This window comes from Zootoca vivipara, chromosome 8 (genome assembly GCF_965207765.1).
Source record: "Zootoca vivipara chromosome 8, rZooViv2.hap1.1, whole genome shotgun sequence".
In the NCBI taxonomy this organism is placed as follows: Eukaryota; Metazoa; Chordata; class Lepidosauria; order Squamata; family Lacertidae; genus Zootoca; species Zootoca vivipara.
In genome coordinates, this window is record NC_142591.1 from 17049543 (window position 1) to 17071297 (window position 21755).

The 21755-nt window shown below is 42.5% G+C and overlaps 2 long non-coding RNA genes across 2 annotated transcripts in view; one reads left to right on the plus strand and one right to left on the minus strand.

Annotated features, from left to right (window-relative positions):
* The window catches only part of LOC148684743 (uncharacterized), a 617223-nt gene that overhangs the window by 137397 nt on the left and 458071 nt on the right, over window positions 1-21755 (plus strand). The window lies entirely within an intron of this gene.
* Window positions 1034-16031, minus strand: LOC148684744 (uncharacterized). Its single transcript, XR_015951319.1, has 4 exons — window positions 15889-16031; window positions 14738-14792; window positions 1591-1641; window positions 1034-1102 (listed from the first exon to the last, which is right to left on the minus strand). It is a non-coding gene; the product is annotated as an uncharacterized LOC148684744 (long non-coding RNA).

Sequence of the window (21755 nt, forward strand, 5' to 3'; positions counted from 1 at the left end):
GGAATAAAGACGCAGAACAATGTGCTATAGGATTCAAATTGGCCACAACTTTATTAAAATTCAGGTGTAGGGAGACCTTGGCTCAGGCATTGGGCGTTATCCTAGCCGGGGTTCTGGGAGGCTTTGGGGTCATCCACATGTATGGGGGTTGGGGCTGGCTCTGGAGAACATATGTTCAAGCAGAGAGAGCCCGCCCCCTGTTCGCTGCCGCTGGAAGGGGGAAGTGATGACGCCTATTGGCATGGTCAAGGCTTCCCCCAATACCCCAATCTTGTTGCCACAAGGGGGGTGAGGTCTCCGCCTCACGCCCCTCCCTCTAGGAAAATCGCCAAAGAATTCCGCCCAAGGCCTGACACTGCCAAAGTTGTGACGTATTGCTACGGGAAAGGCGGAACCTGCCAATGCAGGAAAATTCCTTTCCGACCCTTCAACAGCGGCCTTGACGTAGCAGTGCCTGTGAACCTGTAGAGAAAAGGTTAACCTGCAAAAGAACTTGAATGAGGGTGTGGAGGGTGGGAGAAGCTCTGGAACCAACTGGTGCTTGGAGGTAAGATTCCAATTCTATTGTGTGAGCCGGACAGTCCCTCTCCTTACCTGGCCACCCCCTGGCATCACCTCGCCAGGCAGGATTGGACACTAGGCTTGGGCAGGCGGAGACCCCAGGCATCCTACCTGGGAAGGCAGTGTCAGCCCCCGAACTACCAGGAAGTCGCCTCTGGGATCAGGGGGTTGCGCGTGACCACGCAAAAGTCACCCCCCAATTGATGTGGGAAGCAGTCATTACTTCCAAATATTATTAGGAGTGCAGCTTTATTTGTATGAATTCTTATGATGAACTGCAGCTGAAGTTTGTTTGGCTGTTTTGCAGTTTTCTATAATCTATTTATTTATTATTACTGTAGTTGTTTACTCATTTAGTTGTGTCATGACCCCATGGACCAGAGCATGCCATGCACTCCTGTCTTCCACTGCCTCCCGCAGTTTGGTCAGACTCATTTATTATTACTATTATCTATTAAATTTGTATACCAACCTTCCTCTGCAGATCTCAGTGTGATTCACAATTCTATCCAGCCTCTCCCCTCAGGAGCCTTCCAGATGGCTTACAAAGGTTATTAGGAGGGAAGGGGGGGGGAAGAAAATAATAATTCTGAAACTAGTACAAACCAGTAAAATCTTAAAAGGGCAACATAGGCTAAAAAGGAGAGAGAGCTAATAAGAGCTGGTTGATGTAAATAAAAACTCAGAATAGGGTAGAATTTGCATGCAGGTAGAATTGGTCAAGAGTGAGCAAGACAGATTGGTTGGAGGAGAAAATCCCACTGCTTTATTTCTGAAGTTCCAACATATAATGTAAACTGTAGAAACTGTTTGTGCCCATGTCCTCCTAATGAGTGTCATTTGCATGTGTGTTCACAGAAGTTCATTTAGGTTAACTGAGATTCTGCACAATTTCCTTCTTAAATATGCCTTTATTATTTCATTACAACAACTTCCATCTGAGTGTCTCACAAGAGCATTTAATTTGGATTTAATGCGATGGGTACTGTTTATTAATTAAACATCAAATGATTATTAAAACATACTTACTGAGATTTAACAGCTTTGTCAAAAGATGTGGCTGGCTGCAGACATAATTAGCTAGGAAATAATGAACATGTTATTATGCCGGTATATTTTATATATTAAAAAGTGCAACAGTGTTCAGTTGAGAAAATGAAACACACGGACACTTTCCAACATTATCTGTTAGCAAAGAAATTAGATACACAATATTTGAAATCTCAAAATTATATGTACATCTTCATGCAACAGTCTGAGAGGCAAGGAAATTTGGGCAAATTCTAAGATGTAGCTGTTATGTCTTCGCAGTAACAATAATTATTTGCAAATAGGTCCTGGCTTATTAACCAAAGATTTAACCCTGCATGCAACCTGTAGAAAACAAAGATCCACTATCCAAAATAACATCCAGTTGTTGATCATAGTATAGAACATTGGCCCGTGTACTCCTGACATCTCACTTTCCCCCCCAACACCCCCCTGCTTTACATCAGTTTCTGCTAGAGATTGGGGTGGAAATTTGGTTTGCATTTTAATCAATACATGAGTCAAAACACAGCTGTCCTTCCAAATTCACATTTCCCAATGAAGTCCTCCAACTGAAAAAACATAGAAAGCAGCACAGCGGAGGAAAATGTGTACAGCCATGCACCTACGAGTGGAAATTAAAATTCAGAGATGTATTATATTAAGGAGAAATGTGTGAGCAAAATTACATACACAATGAGGTACATTGTGAGAAATCGGGTCCTCCCTAAACAGAGGGCATATGTTGCAGTGGGACCTGGCAATCAGGCCTTGTGTTGTGGGTGGGATCATTGGAGCAGCCACAACACCCTATTGGTGGTCCCTCGAAACTGGGAGCAATTGGGCTAGCGGGACGCCAGTCAAAGGAGTTCGAGGGACCACTACTTAAATGCTGCACGTGGCCCTGAGCTTCTCTTTCGGGCTTCAGTGCATCGGAATCCCCGCCCACCTCTCCCTATATTTAGAGCTTGTGCTTGACCTTGCTATGTTGCCTGCCTTTGGGGCAGGGGCACGGCAGGAATTTTCCCCACTTGGCTGATTGGCTGGTACCATTTGGGTTTCGCCTGCCGCCAGGGCCGGCCCTAAGACAAGGCTGGGTGGTGCAATGTGCCAGGGCGCTGGGCCACCAGGGGGCACCGCGCTGCTGCGCCCGCCAGACAGCCGTGCTGGGAAACGGGGCGGGGGCGCCGGAGGGATCTTCGCACCATGCACCAGGGCCCCAGATATGCTTAAGACGGCCCTGCCTGCCACATAGCAACTCGTCACAACTTGTAAGGTTGCGGATAGGCTCTGGTTCGGGTGGATAGGGGTGGCAGGATGCCTGGCCATCCCTATGTGTTGGGTATTCCTTTGAGAAGGAATCCACGGACTCATGGTTGGTCTTCCCCGTGCGGGGTTGTGCCCTGAGCCTGAGTTCAGGACTAATCTGGGTGGAGGTGTGGCAGACCCCCCTGCTTGCCTCTGTCCCAGGTGCTCACCCAAGGCTGACTTATGGTTGGTGCCCAGAGTCAGCGCTGCCTACAAGGCTGCAGGTAGCTAGTCGAACCAGAGCCTATGCAACCACTCACCTGATTTGTAATCAATAAAGTTGTGGCCTAAATTCTGCCAAAAACCAAACAAAAGTTGAGTCCTGTCTGAATTTTTTTCTAGGCCTAGTTAAAAGGTCACCACATGCAAATGCACATGAGGGTGTGCTTGAATATTTCTCTGGACTTTTTTTTTTTTTTTTTACAAACTGATGTGGAAATCAGGTAAACAGAACTTAAGAAAGGGGGGGGGGAGAGGAAAGGAGGGCAGCCAAAATTGACAGATCCATCCATCCTATTGTCTACCACTGGCAGGAAGTGGAAAAATACATTACCAGAAGGGCAAGTTTCGCTATATATTACAGAACAGGAGGAGGAGGAGGAGGAGAGGAATGATGCCATTTTTAGTGGTACCTCCTTGCTTTTTGTAGCATCAAGTTCCACCCTGGATTTTCCATTTTCTGCTTAGTGATGTACTACGCAGGTAGCATTGATCTGTTCACAGCATTTGATTATACATCGCCAGAAAGCAGACAAAAAGCCCTCCATCCTGCCATATTTTTTTAAAAAAATTGCTGCTTTGTGCTTCAAAGAATTGTGATCTGAAATAAAAATACCGAATCCATGTCTCTACAGATAGCCTACCTTTCATTCTGGCTATCACCTTGTGGCAGAGTGGCAAATACATAAACCAAAAACAGCAATGTGAAACGGGAGTCCATTATATAATAAGTAAAGCCCTGAAATGACTGTGTACTGTAAATGATGAGTATATCTTTTCATTGGTCCATGAACATAAAAATGTGACTGGCAATAAAGGCTGTGATTTCAACCAGTAGTGGCAAGGTTTTGAGGTTCATGAAGGGAAGTTTAAATGCTAAATATCAAGTACAGCTTATACTTACTGAATATGATAGACCCTAACTTTTCATATATGGAGTTATCAATGTAAACAAACCAGAGACATAACACAGGAGGAGATTTTATTTATATTAAAAATGGGAAGGACACATTTGCCAATAACTTAAAAGGAGTTTTACACAACTGATCTATGCATTTCAACCAGGAATAGGGGAGACATTTGAACCAGTTTGCATTTCAAGGCAAGCCTACCTAATTCACTATTTCTGAAAGAATATACAAATGGAAACAGTCATTCTTTGACATTCACATTTCTCTGAATTTTGCAATGCATTTGTCTAGTATGCATAAAAAATGTATATATCAGCGAAAATAATGTATCCAGATGCATTATGTCAGCGGGTCATGCTTTGAAAAAATGTGCTATACAGTCATACCTTGGTTCTCAAATGGAATTCAATCCAGTAGTCCATTTGACTTCCGAAAACCAAGGCATGGCTTCCAATTGGCTGCAGGAGCTTCCTGCACTTAATTGGAAGCACAGAAGCCGCATCGGACATTTGGCTTCTAAAAATAGCTCGCAAACCAGAACACTCACTTCCAGGTTTGTGGCCTTTGGGAGCCAAAACGTTTGAGATCTAAACTGTTCAAAAACCAAGGTACCGTACGACTGTATTGGACAAACAAAATTGCATACAAAATGGCATATTAGGAGAAATTCTAACTAAAATGCTGCTGAATTTTCAGGATCACCTTTATCTTGGTTTTTTTAACGTGGGGAACTAAATATATATGCACAATTGAGCATAGAAAAAAACCTAAGAGATTACCAAGACATAGGATAGAGTTCACCCCTCCTTTAGTAATTTTCCCAGTGTAAGTAAATGGCTCAATTTCATTCCTTTTGGGGAAAATATCAGACTGACCTTGGTTACAAAAATGGTAAAATTTGCTGAGACCTTCTGATTCTATCTGCTCATGCACTATGTCTTTGGGCAGCAAACAGATTCTCCAACATAACAGCTAACTGCCTGCCTGCCTGCCCCAATTTAAAAACATTTGCAAATCTTCCACATTCCCACCCCCCATCACACTTGAGAAGGTTTGCGTGCTTGATGTGACTTTAGCAAAATTATTCAGATTTTATTAATACCAACTACAGGCAGAATCGACAAATCTGCATTTTCTTCACCGTGGTCAAAATGTAGATATGAGTTTTGTGAGGGGTGGGGTTAGCTGACTTTGTGGTCACAAAGCATTTTGGTATTTGTTTTCAGCAGCAAGCTGTCAATTAATTAGATAATCTCTCCAAATAAGGAGATTAACTGAATTATCAATACGACTCAACGGGTCAAAGCCAACAATAGCATGAAAAGGATTAAATGAAAGCTTATTTAATGTGTGCTTTGCATACTAATTAGGAAAAGAAATTAAGAGGTGCTTATTTAAAGGAATGCTGCAGTCCGTGGAATTTTGCTCTCTTCCTTTCCCCCTGTACGTTAGCGAAAACATTCACTTTTACTGGCAAAAAGAATGTTCAAAGAAATGATTGCATGTAATGAACGAATGAAGGGCAAGATACCTATGCACATATCACTAACTGGATAGCAAACCACAAGGACAGAATGCAGGCGTGTAGAAAGGGAGGGGCGAAGGGGGCAGTCTGCCCCTAGCTCCACTCTGGTGGGGGCAGCGTGCGGGGGCAGCGCCCCCAGCCCCTGGCCCACCCCTCACCTCCTCCTCCCAAGCAGGAAGAAGCAGAGTGCACTACAGCGGCAGTGGCGCCCGGCAACTCGCTCTGTAGCGCACTCTGCTTCAGAGTGTGCCGGCCAAGCAGAGCAGCAGCGCCAACCCGGACGGACTGTGCATGTGTGGACATGCACAGTCTGTTCTGGCATGTGCATCGTGCATTGTGACATCATGATGCATGTGTCAGGATGCATGTGCGCTGCGGAGCAACGGCCCAAGGGGTGCCGCCCCGGGCAGCCAAGCGGCACCGTTCGCCATTGACAAAATGGTCATGGAGTCATAGCCCAGTACCCATAATTGGAATCCCTCCAATCAGCTGTTTTGGAGGAGGAGCTGCATTTATTTATCTGCTGGTTTTCCTTCTGCACCCAGCAGAAAAACAAAGAGGAATTCCAACTTGCTGCAGCCCAGGATGTTCCTATGTGCCTCGGTGGGAGTAAATGAGCAGATCAAATGAAAAGAGAGATCTTACCAGACAAGTTATTTAATAATCACAGTGAGAAACAGAGGAATGCATAGCTCTATGTCACTCCTATGTCGGGTAATCTGAGCTTGTTGCCGTTGCACTTTGTTCTAACACTTCCCAAGCCCTTCTAGTCTTAGGCTAAGGGGGTGGGGAATCAGGAAAGCTATCCAAGGACACTGAATCTGCCAGCTATCTCTCTCCTGGTGCTTCCTCTTCTTGTTGTTCCTCACCCAGTATTTCCCAGCTTCTGCCCTCTGGACTATGCCCCTCTGCAAACCACCGTTCTAAATCAATACTGTCCTCCTGCCCTCGGGAAGGTTCAGATAAAAGTGGGGTGGCTCCCACAATTCCTCCTCAGTCCAGCCCCTGACAGGTTCAAAGGGGGGAAAATCTAAATATAACCACAAAATATATAATCAAAATCCATTTAAATTACTGGATGTAAGTTCATTAATTTTATTGCATCTACTCTGAGCAGGACTAGCATTGGATGCAAACCTAAATTGCAAAAGAAAAAAGAAAAAAAATCAACATAGTTAAGGGCACTAGTTCAGAATTCAAACATATCGGTGCCTCTAAAAAATGATCACCAATATTTTGAAATATGGGTGGAGTCAGTCTGGATCTACAGTTCTCACGCAAGTAGAGCACGGGTGTGTTTTTCAAGAAGCTACATGATGCAGATGGACTGTGGTGGGAGTACGTTGAAGACGGAGGAAATAGTAATTATAATTATCATTTATATTGGTCGCCTAATGCAAGAGCTTTAAAATAAACCAATAGCAGGTCCCCATAAACAATGCAACTATTAAAAGAACAAATCAAATTACAACCTGACAAACATCCCCTACACACACACACACACACACACACACACACCAAAAGCAAGCATTAAAAGTACAGCTTTGCTGAACAGTAAAATAAACTAAGCGAGTCCATTGATCTTTGAAAATTTCTGACTCAAGGTCACTCCTACAGCACCACCTACTGGTCTTCGTAACAGATTCCAAGCTGGGAGAAGGAGATCTCTCACTGATATTAAATGCTAAACTTTGAAACAATTGCATATGTTCTTTTTTTATATAAATAACAATAATCAGGGAAATGTAACTCAACACATTGGTGGTCCTGTGGAAATTATACTGGTGGCCGATACCTTTGTAAAAATTAGACACTGTGCACGGCGTGATCTGCCATAGGCCAGATTCATATTGGGAATTTGTAGCTGGTTAAACAGGAGAATTTGGAGAGTAGATGTTCAGTTCCAATGCTGGATGGGTGTAAGAATTAGGCTTCCTTAAAGACCTGTGTTTGAAATGACACTTTTATCTTTTTGTATATTTTTTATTAGTAAGTTTTTCTATTTTACATTTTAGAATATTCATTTAAGCAACCTTAAAATATCACTGACTTTCCTTCTTCTTCCATGGTTCAGTTTGCATGCCATAGATCCCTGCATATTTTACATAAACTAAACCATTCAGTATTCCATTTTTACATCCATCAAAACTTATTTACACCGTTGAATTTATCTTAATGCTGCCAATGTTTTCAAATGCACGCCACTTTCTCCCATATATTCATTAAACATTTCCCAATTTTCTTTAAACGTATACATAAATAACATTTTTTTGACACCTGGGAATTTCAGTACTTTTGAACATCCCCCCCCCCCAGGTTCATTATAAATTATTTCCCAATACTCTTTTACCCTTTTACAAGTCTACCACATATGAAAGAACATTCCCTCAACCTCATTGCACCTTCAGCACTTAACTGATTCTGTCTTAGCAAGTCTAAGACATCTTAGCAAGTCTACTCGGAGTTAAATACCATCTGTAAATCATTTTCAGATAGTTCTCTTTCAAGGAATAACATGCTGTGAACTTCAGATTGCTCTTCCATAGTCTTTCCCAGAGATTCAGATCTATATTATGTCCTGTATCTATTGCCCATTGTGTGAGATGACATTTTAAAACTTGATCTGTGGGAATAGGGGCTGGGGAAAAAGCTGCTCAAGTATGTTGATGACACCAAGTTACTCAGGTTCAGGGTGCTTGAAACAAAAACGGGATTGTGCAAAGCTCCAAAATGATCTCTCCAGACTTGTGGAGTGAGCGAGAAATAGCAAACATGATTTGATGCAAGTGTAAAGAGATGTGTGCAGGGAAAACAGTCCTGATTTCACATAAAAAAGGTAAAGATAAAGGACCCCTGGACATTTAAGTTAAGTCAAAGGCGACTATGGGGTTGCGGCGCTCATCACGCTTTCAGGCTGAGGGAGCCGGCATTTGCCCACAGACAACTTTCCAGGTCATGTGGCCAGCATGACTAAATTGCTTCTGTCACAATGGAACACCGTGACAGAAACCAGAGTGGATGGAAACGCCACACTGGTACCTATTTATTGCACTGCCGTGCTTTTGAACTACTAGGCTGGCAGAAGCTGGGACAGATCAATGGGAGCTCACTCTGTCTCAGGGATTCGAACCACCGACCTTCCAATTGGCAAGCCCAAGAGGCTCAGTGGTTTAGACCACAGTGCCACCCATGTCCCCATATATCTGAGTCATATATCATAGTATATATGATTTTACATGTATACTAATGGGGTCTAAGCTGATGATGACTGACTGGAAACACAGTCTTGGGGTGCCGGCGGAGAGCTCAATTAAAATGTTGACAGGCACTAACAATTCAGCATTAATACAAACAGCAGGTGAAATGAAAACTTTCACAGGATCAACTGGTTTGTCATTGTTTTGAAAGGGGAATCGGGATTCTGGGTATACAGAACTCTCCTCCAGGCTCTGGATATGAGGGAGATTTTAAAAACGAACTTACCAGACTGTTGGGCTGAACATTAACTTCTTAGAGAGGTTTATTGGCTGCTGTAGTTGGCATGGAGATGTCTTCACATCAAGGCAAACATGACATTATGATGTCACAAGTAGGATGAGCTCCAAGCCTTTGCAACGTGAGAGAGCTAACATTATGACCAAGCCCTATGAAAATGGATTTTCACAGCAGGTGATGATAGTTTTATAGCGGCTTGGAAACTTTATGCTTTCTGAATGTCTTGTTAGTCAAAGAGTTAGCCTTATGTGTGTTTGTTTGGGCTTATTCGCAATATTGCTTTCTGTGACATGTTGCTTGTTCCTAATGGAAGTATTGTTTGACTGTGGATTTTTATATTTGTCCAACAGACTCATTTAACTTCATCTTTCTTTTGCAGAGAGCTACTGTATGTTTTAAGGGACATGGGTGGCGCTGTGGTCTAAACCACAGAGCCTAGGGCTTGCCGATCAGAAACTCGGTGGTTCGAATCCCTGCAACGGGGTGAGCTCCCGTTGTTTGGTCCCAGCTCCTGCCAACCTAGCAGTTTGAAAGCACGAAGTGCAAGTAGATAAATATGTACCGCTCCAGCGGGAAGGTAAAAGGTGTTTCCGTGTGCTGCTCTGGTTTCCCAGAAGTGGCTTAGTCACGCTGGCCACATGACCCGGAAGCTGTATGCCGGCTCCCTCGGCCAATAAAGCAAGATGAGCGCTGCAACCCCAAAGTCGTCCGCAACTGGACCTAATGGTCAGGGGTCCCTTTGCTGTATGTTTTAGATTTAGGTTCATCATAGTGCAACTCATCCACTTTTGTACTGTGATGGCAGACTCATATTACAGTGCCTTTTTATACTGTCCGTATTCCCTGCTGCCGCCAGAAAATAGTAACTTGAAATGTCACCGTTTTGGTATTTTTCACCCTCTTTTGGGCAATGTTGTTTTGACATGAGGAGAAAATCACATGAACAGGTTGTGAAGCTGAAAATGAAGACAATCAGGATGAATCTTTGTAACAGGTGATGATAAATAGATTTATCAGAAGGTCGGCAGTTGGAATCCCTGAGACGGGGTGAGCTCCTGTTGCTCGATCCCAGCTCCTGCCAACCTAGCAATTTGAAAGCACGTCAAAGTGCAAGTAGATAAATAGGTTACCTCTACAGCGGGAAGGTAAACTGTGTTTCCATGTGCTGCTCTGGTTCGCCAGAAGCAGCTTTGTCATGCTGACCACATGACCTGGAAGCTGTATGCAGGCTCCCTCGGCCAATAACGCGAGATGAGCGCTGTAACCCTAGAGTCGGTCACAACTGGACCTAATGGTCCGGGGTCCCTTTACCTTTATGCTAACTTTACTATTGGGGAAAGTTGCAAGAACAAAAAGAAACATTGCTGTAGAGTCAGACTGAGTTACCTACGTTGACTGGTCCATGCAGTTGCCATGGAGGCAGTAGCCTAGGTTGAAAGCAAGCATGGCATTCTGCTGTCATCCATGATGTCACAAACAAGATAAGCTCAAATCATCAAAAAGTGAGGAACAATTAACAGTCAGACAGAGTCTGAACAAAGTCAGGATGGATCTTCATAACTGGTGAGTATAAATAGGTTTATTTGGAAGCTGTATCAGCATTATCAAAGGTAAAAGATTTGCAGATTGAGTTGTTAAGTCCTAATCTGCCAACATTCAGTATGGATTCTAAAACCTTGCCCAAGGACCTAACATAAAGAATAAGAGGACAAGAAGAACATACATTTAAAGAAGATTGGAAAATGTTTATTGAATACAGTATATGGGGAGAGATTGTGTTCGCTTGAAAATGTTGGCAGAATTAAGATAAATGCAACAGAGTAAAAAAGTTTTGATGGATAATAATAATAATAATAATAATAATAATAATAATAATAATAATTTATTATTTATACCCCGCCCATCTGGCTGGGTTTCCCAAGCCACTCTGGGCGGTTTCCAACAGAAATATTAGAATACACTAATTTCTTAAAGATTAAAAGCTTCCCTAAACATGCAATAACGGAATAGTGAATGGTTTAGTGCAGGCATCCCCAAACTTCGGCCCTCCAGATGTTTTGGACTACAATTCCCATCTTCCCCGACCACTGGTCCTGTTAGCTAGGGATCATGGGAGTTGTAGGCCAAAACATCTGGAGGGCCGCAGTTTGGGGATGTCTGGTTTAGTGTTTATGTAAAATATGCAGGGATCTATGTTATGCAAAATGAATCATGGAAACAGAAGAAGTCATTGATATTTTAAGGGTTTTTTAATGAACATTCTAAAGTGTAAAACAGAATACACACACACACACACACACACACACACACACACATATACATGATATCACTTTGCCCAAAAAAGAGTCAACTGTATATTTGTTGGTTTGAGCGGATTCGCAAAGAAAATTCACTCGACTCTGGTTTTGACATTTTCCTCAGGGATCCATATGGCTTCATATGGCTTATAGAGAGAGATGTGTTGGAGGTCATTCTAAAGCCAGTACTTTTATACCCATAAATCTTCATGCTGTCTGTAAGTGGGATATCAAGAAGAGGTTTAGGATTGTGCTGTTTGTTAAATTAGTTCTTCCAATGTGCGTACCTTTTTCAGAGCGTCATGAAAAAAGAGACCTCTGCTCAAAAGAGCTTGCAATCTGGAATGTTGATGAAATGGGAGACAATAGAGGATGTAAAGGAATGGAAAAGACAAGGAGATATATGGATTTCTGTGCTATTGTTAGTTATCCACTAACTGTAGCTGCAAGCAAGGCCTTTCACACACATCCCAGAAAGAAAAAAACACTAACAGATCCTCACATCAGAGAGACCATCTTAACTCACAGAAGTATGCTTCAATGCATCAACTGCATCACATCTACTGCCCTGAGATCCCCAGGTATAGGGCAGTATATTTATTATTATTATTATTATTATTATTATTAATAATAATAATAATAATAATAATAATACATTGATGCATATATGAAAGATCTTGGGAAGACCAAGAAACCTCACAGGGTTACTTTCCCCTGATTCATGTATGCCCACCGAAATCTGATTTCCTGTATATTTTAGAAGATATATTCTAATTACAAATAACACTTCTTTCCTCTTAAGAAAAAAACAAACACCCAACTCAAAATGTTGTTGTATAACAAAGCCAGCAGAGGGGGTACGAGACAGTGAGCAGCTATCTTCAAGCTTAATTAGGGTTGCCATATTTCAAAAAATAAAATTCATGACAATCGAGAAGCTTTTTCTTAGGAAGACCCAAAAAATGTTGAGCTTTTTTTTAAGGAAACCACCAAAAATTAGTGATTTTAAGCTTCTTGAGCTGTTTCCACTGCTATTTTCATCTTGTAGCTATACAAAATTCCCCTGACAACATTTTTACGCCCGAAAACCAGGACTTGTCAGCAGTGCTTTTTTTTTTCTGGGGGGTACCCCTAAACATTTTGTCAATCTGTTTGGCCTCATTGAGGGGCAGTATGAGAAGGAAAATGAGAGTACCCCTAAACATTTTGGGTTTTTTAAAGAAATTAAGCTGCTTGTCAGCTTAGCTACCAAGGACAACAAACAAACTGAAGACCCTGGTCTTGAATTTTCTCTTTCTAGCAGCGCAGTGGAATTCACCTTACTGTCTGTCACCAAGACACATTTACTGCACATCCTATGTTTGCAAAAATCTATATGCAATGAGGAAGAGAATGGCTGTAGCCTGTCGCACAGTGAGAAAAGATTATCTTGGATTGCAGATGGTCACAGGTCCTTTTCTCTCTCTTTTTTTGGAAAATAATTTTTAATTGGTTTTACAAACGCAGAGTTAGAACACCAAACAAATATCCACATTTAGAGATTCCTCTGAATGTCTAGACTCCCTCCCCATCCCCTCCATGAGTCTTATTGTCATCATTTTCAACTGTATATTTTTTTTTCATATTTCTTAATTTATATCTGTCCATATTGTCCATAATAATTGAGACGTTACAAGTGCTATTAAAATCCTACCAATGTTTTCATCTGCTTACAGTGGTTTCCTAAGTAAGTTATAAATTTTCCCCATTCTTTCTTGAAATTTCTGTCCTCTTGGTTCCTGAGCTTTCCCGTCAGCTTTGCCATTTCGCTTAGTCAATACATGCTCAAACTAAGAAAACTCTGAATATAAGAAATTGAATATGTAAATGTATCAAAGCCGCATGAGAGAACCTTTTGAAATAAGAACTTGAGCATTGTGCCCTAGCCAAGATAAGTGGTTTCATACGAATTTGAATGTATTAAACATAATAGAAAGCAGAAGGAGAAACTATTGAAGAAGCCCGTCATATGGGTGAAACAGGTGAAAAACACCGGCAGCCTGTCTATTATTGACACTTCGTTTCGACCTGCTGCCACTTTGCTGACCGCTACATAGCCTCAAAGACCATAAAGACTGGTTTGCCTTTCAGTATTTATTTGTATATGCTATTTGCTTGACGTTTGGTTTTGGCTTCTGTGTCAGCGTTTGTATATGGTTCTCTTATTGTTTTCTTTTTGCACTAATAATATTTGATTGAAACTTGATTGAATCTTGTGCCCTTGCATGCTGCTTGTATTGTATTGAGCTTTGCCATTTTGGCATAGTCCACCAGCTTGGGCCATCTAGGGAGGTGTCCTTGCCCTTGGCCAAAGCACACAGGATAGGGGCGACCTTCCTACCGGTAGACAGGGCCCTTTCCCCTGATCTTATTTGCTGCCTGCACAGCACTGCTAGGGGTGTCCCTCACTGTGCCCTTCTGCATGCAAGGGGGAAAATATCACTGCGCTCTGTTGCCATGGGAGGAGACATGAAGGCGTAACCAGCGTATGAAGACAAGGAGTTACCAGCTACCTGACAATGTAATGGAAGCAAGCTGAAAATCTAACAGTCGAATAAGTAAACCAAGGCTTAAAGAGGCAGAACCAGCAATCTTAATGCACATGTGCTGCAAAAGGAAAGACTGAAAAGTAAGCGAAATAATACATTAGGTACCAGCAATCTCACACGCTTGAAGCTAAAACCGCACCACACAGGCCGGGTGTTAGTAGCCAGGACTGAACGCCAATGGGGGCAGCCCTAGGTATATAGGTGTGGGAAGCTTCCGCTGGCCACCCTGCAGCCCATAAGTAGGACAAAGGAGGGGGGAAGGAGTATTCAACCAGGGGGAGCCCTCCTGGCTGGGGGTCAGGCCCTATTTGGCCTACCCTTGAAGCCAGCCATGCAGCCCATAGCAAGATGTCTAAACCCACACTCAAAATGGTGCCAACCAAGCGGCCACACTCGAAATGGCACCAGCCGTGCAGCCACACTCAAAATGGCGCCTGCCATAACCCAAGAAGAAAAGGTGGGTGGATCCCCCCAGAGGTCAGCCCTGCCTGTAGAGTGGGGTAAGGGTGTACTGCCCTGTCCACTGCCTCCCAAAACTGCTGGTGAAGGAAGGAAAAAAGGGTGGTGGCCGCTGGGAAGCAATATGGCTTGCCCCACCCCAGCAAAGGCACACAGCCTGCCTGGCGCTTCCCCAGCCTCCCCGACACGCTGGCGAGGGAGCGGATGGAGAGGGTGTGTGTTACCAAAAAACGGCATGGTCTGCCCCCCCAATCAGCCTGGGAACGCTGGGCAACAGTGTGTTGCCCGCCTGCTGACCCCAAGCCAAGGGAGCGGCCCTGACCTCCCCTGGGACCCACGACTTACCTCTCAGGGGACGAGGTCCAGCTACGACCGCTCTTGTGACACTCCCTCCTTGAACCTGGAAAGAAAACAAAGTGAGCCTAGGCTGAAGAGCATTTTTCCGGCCCTCGTCCCAGCCCTAGCCGGCAGCCCATTGGCCTGCCAAGATGAGGGCGGGGCAACAGCCACCCTGGAGCAAGGTGGGTGGCACCTTGGCCAGGGAAGCCCACATGGTGTCACAAACCCCGCCCACCTCTTGGAGGAGGTGAGGGGAAATTCACACTCCACTGTGCCTATAAAGAGAAACATCCTTACATTGCAGTGCCCGGTAACTGCAATACACTTTCTTTTCTTCTTCTTCTTCTTTTTTATTGATCTTTATTAGTTTCAATTTAAAGAGAGAAGTTTATATATACAACAATATTCAATACCAAAGCTAGAACAAAGAAGAAAGAAGAAGATAAGGAAAAACAAGTACATAATTTTATGCAATTCCTCCGTACAAATATAATAACAAATTGTCCCTTATGTTCATACAAATAAAATTTCGTAAAAAGAAGGGGGAAAAGAAAAAGAAAAGAAAAAAGATTTCTATAAAAAAACTTTTAATGATTTTTTAAGTATTATGTAAATATTCTCCATTCCTTATAGACTCTCTGTTTCGTGTCGTTTCTTACTCTTCCTGATAATTTTGCCAACTAAAGGTATTCTATCATTAGAGCTTGCCACTCTACTATTGTGGGAACAGTTTTGTTCTTCCAATTCCTTGCCACTAATATTCTGGCTGCTGTTGATGCATACATAAATAGAGGACTGATATTTTTACATATTTCTGATGGTAATATGCCTAGAAGGAAGGCTTCTGGTCTCTTTTTAAAATTAATTTTAAATAACTTTTTAAGTTCACCATAGATGTTATTCCAGAAATCTTGGATAGCTGAACAATTCCACCAGATATGCAAATAAGACCCCGTCTCTTTTTTACATCTCCAGCAAGTCGGTGATCTGTTTTTATACATTTTTGCAAGTTTTACTGGGGTATGATGCCATCTGTATAGCATTTTCATCATATTTTCCCCTAGATTATAACAAGCCGTAAACATGATGTCCACCCTCCATAATTTTTCCCATTGTTCCATATAAATATTGTATCCAAGGTCTTGCACCCAACTTACCATTACTGACTTGCTCTTCTTTCACTTCCCATTCTAATAGGAGGTCATACATTCATGAGATATATCTCCCTTTATTTTTAATTAGATCTTTTTTCAAATCTGGATGTTTCTTTTGTGGGGCCTTCTTTCCTACCACTTAGGATTTTCTTTCACTGGATAGTTCTGCAAATAATAGGAAGTGAAGCAATTGAACATTCCTCTTCATGCCTGGAAGCTCTTAGGATGTTAATGCTTCAATTTCCCTTTGATTTATGAGAGTCTTTTGAGCCACCCCTCCCCCCCCGCAATATTTATTGTATGTTTCATTGTGTAGCTCAGTGCTTATTATTTCCAGCTAAATTCAGTAAAAGACCTTTATTATAGCCAATGAATTTTCACAGCACAGTATGTGAGCTTTTGAGTTCCCACAGACCTCTTTCCCTACCCGGATGGTTTTCCTGCTGTGTCGCACTGTTTCCCATTTTCACTTATATAACGTGTGAAAAAATGCTTCCAAGTGAAGTGAAATTCAAACCAGACTTGATTATTTTATTTTATTTATTTTTTAAAAAAGACCCTATACATTTTCTTCCATGAAGTTGTAAGCCTCCTCTTTGGAGAATTGCAATCTGTCATGCAACCCAATGGGTCATGTCTACTCATAATTAAGAACCATTGAGTTCAATGGAATTTATTCCCATCTCAGGAAACAGTGTATAGGCTTGTAACCGTAACCATAATTTAATTATTCTTTCACAGCTTTCTTTTTTATCAAAATGCATAGGCAATTGGCAATTGGCCAAGTCACACTCAGACTGAACATAACTTAGTCCAGGGTAGGAATATAATAAGAAGGATTATAAGAAAGAGGGGAGAGGGAGAGCAGGCTTATCTACACAGCATTTACTTCAGTTGCGAATCATGATTGTGTGAACACAGTCTGTATCATTGTGCCAACACAGAGGTCAACATAAGAATATGCTATATTTACAAAAGCAATGTATGCAAGTTAGTACATTAGCAGGATTTAAAGACACACACACACACACACACACACGTAATGTTATATATAATGTGTAAATTTGGAGGTAATTAGAGATAAAGATTTTATTGACATGCATAAATGAAGATAATACAAAGGAACTGGGGGAGGGAGTGGAGGGAAGTATGTGGATTTAAAATTGATTCTTTATATAATAATAATAATAATAATAATAATAATAATAATAATAATAAATTTTTATTTATACCCCGCCCTCCCCAGTCAAAACCGGGCTCAGGGCGGCTGACACCAACAGAACCACAATAAAACATAAAAACAATTAATTAAAATACAGATTAAAATACAGTATTAAAATTTAAAGTGCAGCCTCATTTCAAGTAGGCCATAAGTGGCTGACACCAACAGAACCACAATAAAACATAAAAACAATTAATTAAAATACAGATTAAAATACAGTATTAAAATTTAAAGTGCAGCCTCATTTCAAGTAGGCCATAAATCCAAGCCATGAGGGAGAAAAACACAGGGGTCAGGCTGAGTCTAACCCAAAGGCCAGGCGGAACAGCTCTGTCTTGCAGGCCCTGCGGAAAGATGACAAATCCCGCAGGGCCCTGGTCTCCTGGGAAAGAGTGTTCCACCAGGTTGGGGCCAGTACTGAAAAGGCCCTGGCTCTAGTAGAGGCCAATCTAGCCATCTTATGACTCGGGATCTCCAGAATATTATTATTTGTGGACCTTAAGGTCCTCCGCGGGGCATACCAGGAGAGGCGGTCCCGTAGGTAGGAGGGTCCCAAGTCGCATAGGGCTTTAAAGGTCAAAACCAGCACCTTAAACCTGATCCTGTACTCCACCGGGAGCCAGTGCAGCTGGTAAAGCACTGGATGAATGTGATCCCGCGGCCGGGACCCTGTAAGGAGCCTCGCCGCGGCATTCTGCACCCGCTGGAGTTTCTGGGTCAGCTTTAAGGGCAACCCTGTGTAGAACGAGTTACAATAGTCAAGCCTGGAGGTGATCGTCGCATGGATCACTGTGGCCAGATCAGGGCGAGAGAGGTAAGGGACCAACTGCTTGATGCGGCGGAGATGGAAAAATGCCACCTTTGCTGTGGATGCAACCTGCGCCTCCATGGAAAGGGAGGTGTCAAAGGTTACACCCAAACTCTTGACAGAAGGCGCTGGTACCAATTGAGCCCCTGCAAAAGATGGGAGTTGGCCCCCCCAACCCCATGCCGCCCCGACCTAGCCAGAGGACCTCTGTCTTCGAAGGATTTAGCTTCAGTCGGCTCCCGACTGGATATAGTTGTTTAAAATGTTTTAGTTTAGTTTTTCTTTAATGCAATGATTGTGTGTGTGTGTGTGTGTGTGTGTGTGTGAAAATTAATAAAAATATTATATAATAATATGCTAAATTCGCAGTTCTGGGAAACAACCCAAGAAAATCAGAAATCATTGGCCTTTGGTTCTGGGCTCATATTCCAGTTTCCATTAAGTAGCATAAGGAAAGCTTTTAGTTTTCAGCCATAATTAATCACCAGCTTTTCTAGTTTTGGTTTTCATGTTGAAACAGAGAACTTTATGGGATAGGGTTCCTGCCCTCAAACACACACACACACACACACACACACACACACACATTACTATTATCAACCCTTTTTAGAAACATATTTTATGGTGTCATTGCTTCCCTGGCTGCTACTTGTTCCTGAATTAGTTAAATTGATGATACCCCCAAATCAGAGACTGTGCAATGAACAGAACAATGTCTTAATACTACTGGTACATTTGATGTGCTAATGCCACCAAGCATTTAAGTTGATGTGGAACAATCCAGCCAAACATAGGGGTTGGATCTGGTCCGCAGAAGTTTCCCATCTGGCCCACGGGACCTCTTCTTCTCAGCCCCACTTATTTCCTCCCCACTTCCTTCCTAGCCAGCAGAGAAGAGCAGCAACTTTGGGGTGGTGTGTGTGTGTGAGAGGGGGGGGGGAGTGGTCCTGCCAATTTTTGACCTGGATCTGCCCACTACTGGGATATGTCATTTCCATGAAGGGAAATGTCCTTGGCATAGGAAAAAATTTCATCTCAATGCTAAGTGATGTCATCCCTCAGGGTAATGAGAACTATCAGAACTATCAAAAAGGAGAAACAGAAGCAACCTAAATGGAAAAAAAAAAACAAATGCTTTTCAGATAAAGTGCTAGAAAATTTCTAGGAAGGGGTGGCATTTTTCAGCACTGACCAACATTTATATGAACAATGTGAATAACTTCAACTCGGTTCTAAGAGCAATCTAGTTCACATAGCTATGAAGTTTTATGGATATTGTGGATAATATGAATAGTCGATTTAAACAAGACATTCTGTTTAGCTGCCAAGCCAGTGCAGGGTGATACTTGGAAAACACAAATGTTTTGAAGCTGAAATGTACCGTAACTGTAAAAGTTTCAAATGCTTGGGCTCAATTCATTACTTAATTGAAGATGGACTAGATGTAATGTCAAAACTATGTTGCCCGAACTCCCCTTATTTTCTACTCGTAAAGCCATTTGATCAGGAGAAAAAGGAAATGTTGTGATTATGCTTTGATTTGAATTAAAACCAGGCTAACAGCCATGCCATTATTCCATCAACATTGCTAATTTCATCTCCATCCATTTATTTCATGGACAGTTGATATCTGCTTTTGAAAGAAATGACATTGGGTCATTTCTTTAATTATGCTAACTGCCTCAGTTGTATCCCACCCCTAATAAACAGGCACTTGAGACAAGGGGAGTAATAATGTCCATTACATGGTATTTAGAATCTCACAGGGGTGTCGTAGATTCCCTAGGACAATTCCGATTTGAGAGGTGATAATTTAGGCAGGCTTCAGCGCTGAGACTCACTGATCTTTACTAACATTTACTGATATTAAAAGAATGTGTGGGGGCATTTTCACATTGGAATAACAACAAATAGACCTGCCCACTCAAGAGGAAAGGAAGCTCAATTATGGATAATGGGGCGGGGGGACTTCCACAGGGGGAGGAAGAGAAGAGAATAGAAGTTTCTGCCTCTAGCTCAGTGTGGGAAAACTTTATCAGCTCAAGGGATATGTACCTTCCACGGCAACCTTTCAAGGGCCACATGGCACCGGTGCATAGGGCCAAAACAAACATGGGTAGACCTTCGCTTTGGAACAGTAAAAAACAGACTTCTACATGCAGCCATGGTCCTATCCTTCATCCTTTCAGTTTGCATTTCTTAATGCAGAAAGTATTGATCTGATGCGGCGAGACCTTTCCTTTTCTGATTAATTCAAGAGGGTTCTGGAAGCTACTGGAAGCTTACCTGTATGAAAGAAGATTCGTGATTGTTTGGGTTATACCTTCCGGAAGCTGATTACAGCTGGTTTGAACTGGTTCTCTTATCTCTTCCCATTAAGGTCATGCTGACTATAAATATAGGCCAAAAGGAGCCCGGGTTTTACTTTCTTTCTCTTTCTATCTCTCTTCCTTCTGGTGTGGTGTTCTGTACATAGTATGCTTAGTGTAAGGTTTAGTCTTGTTATAAATTTATAAGTTTTTGTAAAAGCTGCAACTATTTTTATGGACTGTGCCAATCCTGAATGTACAGTCAAACTTCGGTTTGCGACTGCCTCCGTTTGCGACCGCTTTGGTTTCTGACCACCACAGACCCAGAAGTGTTGCCTTCACTAGCAAGTAAAGCTCTGCTGGATGAAATACAATTGCCTCTGGTCTGTTTTGGGTAACTCTGCTGCATCATGTTTAAGTGTTTTTTTTTCTCCTTCCTCCAGTGTTGGTACAATATACCCAAGCAAGCAAGGGGTGAAGGGCAGGCACATGCTCCCAGATTCGATCCCTGCCATCTCCAGGTAGGACTGAGAAAGACTCCCTGTTTCAAGACCTTTTTCTTTCTATATTTTACTGTCCAGCCTCCCTTTCCCCACTCTCATCTGTTCCCCAGTCAACTGAGCAGCACAGGAAACACAGGAGCCTCCCCACAGAATGCTCAGGCTGTATACAGGGGTAAATAAAACAAATCATAAAGACACCACCTGCACATAATTGTCCAAAAGAAAACAAACCCAGGATAAGCAAGCTTGGTCCCCCTGGAACCCCTGGGAGATTAGGGTGGTGGGTTACAATATAAAGCAGTTCAATTCACAGGGCAAACTTAAAAGCAGCACCAAAATAGGCTTTCATCTGCAGGCACTTTTATGTGCAATACAAAATGAATCTCCAAAATATACAGCGCTCATGAGCAAATGTAATTTAATCTGGTGCACAAATGCAATGAATGCCACCCATTTGGTTTTCTGCAATGTGCTGTTACATTGAGCTGCCCTTTATGGTGTTTTGGAAGCTGCACTTGGTGCAGAGTTATGCTGGTCATCTCTCAGCTAGAGCAGGCTGGAAGGAGCATAATACACCTGCTTCATTTATCTGAAATAGCTTTCGTCGGGCTCATTTCAAGGTGCTGCCTATGGCATCTAAATCCCTAAATGACATCGCCTCATATTCCTGAAGGTGTGCCTATTCCTACATATTCTGTTATGCCCCCACTGGAGGAAACCTCTTCAAAGGAGGACCTGGAGCTCCCCAAGGCAAACATTGCAGAGGAATAGTCCATGTCACCCGACTGAGAGGCAGAGCAAGGTGATTTAGGGCCTTCCAAGGTTATGGAAACTCAACTTTTGCCTCAGGACACATGAATCAGAGGTGGAGGTCGAGCGACCATTGATTCCTAGGATGTGCAAGTGGAGCAAGATCTCAGTAGTAAAGGGATACTCAGAAACAAGCTGCTCCTCTGAGTAGACCAAATCCCTCAGGCAACCTGAATGAGATGCAGCTGTGCTTTGGGTGGGGCTCCGAAGACTCAGGT